Raw genomic sequence first — 2,715 nt, 5'->3', positions numbered from 1 at the left:
GACCGCAGTTGATCACAGGTAACTGAAACCTGGAAAGTGACACCGCAGGTGATGGGGCACTACTATAAATCGAAGGGAGGCCAGGTCTTGCAGCAGAGGCTGCCCCACGGCAGCAGGACACAGGGACATCCTTGAGAGAGTTCCGTCTCCTCTCTCCAAGCACAGGGCTTAATCTCAATCCCCATCTGACAGTGTAGCATGTGTATAAACAGCTGAAAGGACAACTTAATATCCTTTGCTTGTCACCTGAAAGAAAGCAATGTTGTCTCCCTGGATGATAATCGACCACATTACCATCCACTTTGAGAGGCAATTTGGGGCGAGTCCTCCTCCCAAGGTGAGCGTCACTTCGCCACAGCATTGCACGGCGCATAGCAATTCACTGGCTGTGAGGAAACCCTGGTGAAGGGAGCTCTGGCTGCCTTAAAATTGGCACAACAAAAGTTCAGAAAACTACACACTATCTGACAAAACGTGGTAGCAATTCCACTGGGATTTTGGGGAACACGCTGAAGTCCTTATAGAAAAAATTGTTAAAACTTTATCAAGTTTTGGCAGATGACATCATCTGGAGCTTAAGAAGGTGCACACAGATATCCAAGACAATGGCCAAGAACAAATTAAGAGGGCAAAAGTCCAGGAATGCATTTCACATAGCCAGCCAAAAATACTTTAAGGCTAAAAAAAAGCAAAACCAGTTACCACTAATCTTAAGAAGATAAACATCATGAATGATGAAAAAGTTAAGAGAGTGAATAAAGCTTTTGTAAATATGCAAAAGGAACTTGCCCGCTTCTCAAAAGGCCTTTCTCTTGAACCTGTGCAGAGAGAATTGGTTCCTCAGCCGCCTCATGAAAGCGAACCAGTTAATGCTGATGAAGCTACAAGATTAATGGCTCAATTGTAATACAGTGATGCTATATCTAATTCCTCCAAAAGACCAATAAATTAAATGTTTTATATAAACAAAAAAACTATCAAGTTTTAAAATCAATTTTTAAAAGGTACAGTGGCTCACATCTATAATCCCAGCACTTTGTGAGGCCGAGGTAGGAGGATCACTTGAGCCCAGAAGTTTGAGACCAACCTAGGCAACATAGTGAGGCTCCATCTCTATAAAAAATAAAAACAAATTAGGAAGACATGGTGGCACGGGCCTGTAGTCCCAGCTACTCGGGAGGCAGAAGCAGGAGGATCACTCGAGCCCAGGAGTTCAAGGTTGCAGTGAGCTATGATTGCACCACTGCACTCTAGCTAGCCTGAGCGGCACAAAAAAATTGCCAAATCGCTACAATATTGTATGGTAGGCTTGTAGAGAGTCTAGAATTAGTAGTTTTTAGAAAACAACAACTAGGCCTGCCATGCGCATAAGCACACAAACTCTCCAATCCTCAGAAAAAGAATTTTCCCACCTTTTCTCCCACAGTGCCTAACATCACGTACTGACATTCTACAATGTTAAAAGGCCCTGTGAGCATTTCATCTGATTTAATCTTTACTACAACCCTACGGGAGTTATTGTTTTCATTTGAGAAAAATGAAAACCATGTATATTAATTTTCCAAAGCCACACAGAACTTGCTCTACCAGGAAGGGGCAAGGCTGGAAATAAAATTTAGGTATTTCTGACCTCAACGATCTTGTTCTTGCGCTGTGTCCAACACAGCCTGCAAAAGGATAACGATCCTTTCCTTCAGGATCCAACCAGTGGCTTAGGTTTAATTTTAGCCGACTGCCCCCATCTGTAGAACACCCTCTCCACTCTCACCCACTTCCACGCCCACGAGCACAAAAAGTTCAGAAGTGACATGGGAAGCACTTTCCTCACTCAGCCAGCCCAAATATTTACCTAGCTCTGCTTGGTAGACAACAAAGGCGTATATCCACATTAAAACATTTTGGCTGAATGGGATTTGGGGCTAAGGACACTACAGGATTATAGAATTAAGGTGTCATCCTCTCCAAACCTGTCCCTATGCAACCACTGTATCTTTCTATACTCTTTCCCTTGCTTATATTAACCTACTCAAATACAGACCAATATATAGATGATAGAAGACAGGGTTTTTTTTGCATGAAACATTTTTTCAACTTTGAAAAACAATTTATGTACAATGAACTGTATTCACTTGAAGTTACTATTCCATGAGTTTTGACAGTTATGTACACCTGTGAAACTACCACCAAAATCAAGATTCAAAACATTTCCATCATCCCACAGTGCATTTTTAAAAATCATTTATATTTTACATATGATTACATTTTCTATTTACTATTATTTCTGTAGTCCAGTCTACCACCCAAAATAATGTATCGTGGAAGTTTTTCTAAGCCAACAAATACAGCACCAATACATTCTTTTTAATTAGCCAAATATAAATCCACTTATATATGTGCCATAACTTATTCATCTGTTTCCCTATTGATGGGATTTATTCAGACTGTTTCCAATTTTTGGTGACTGTTTTTGCTCTTGTAATCAATACCACAGTAAAATCTTTCTATTTAAGTATCTGTAATTTTGTTTCCATAGGCTAGATTCCTAGAAATGGTTTTGCTGTGAGAAAGGTCATGGTCATTTTAAAATCATGAGCTGTAACTTTGCAGAGGGACATCCATCCTCTAACCGAATGTACCCCAAAGTCATCATTCCGTCCTCACACAGGAGAATGTCACATCATACAAAGCAGCAGGAGCCAACATGCCACAGACGGG

General features: G+C 40.7%; 1 pseudogene; it reads left to right on the top strand.

Annotated features, from left to right (window-relative positions):
- Nucleotides 1-605: 605 nt before the first annotated feature.
- On the top strand, nucleotides 606-909 carry LOC138377504 (ribosomal biogenesis factor-like; annotated as a pseudogene).
- The last annotated feature ends 1,806 nt before the right edge of the window (nucleotides 910-2,715 follow it).

This window comes from Eulemur rufifrons, chromosome 29, assembly GCF_041146395.1.
Source record: "Eulemur rufifrons isolate Redbay chromosome 29, OSU_ERuf_1, whole genome shotgun sequence".
NCBI lineage: Eukaryota > Metazoa > Chordata > Mammalia > Primates > Lemuridae > Eulemur > Eulemur rufifrons.
The sequence above is the reverse complement of the archived record's forward strand: the minus strand, read 5'-3'. Positions and strand labels throughout refer to the sequence as shown.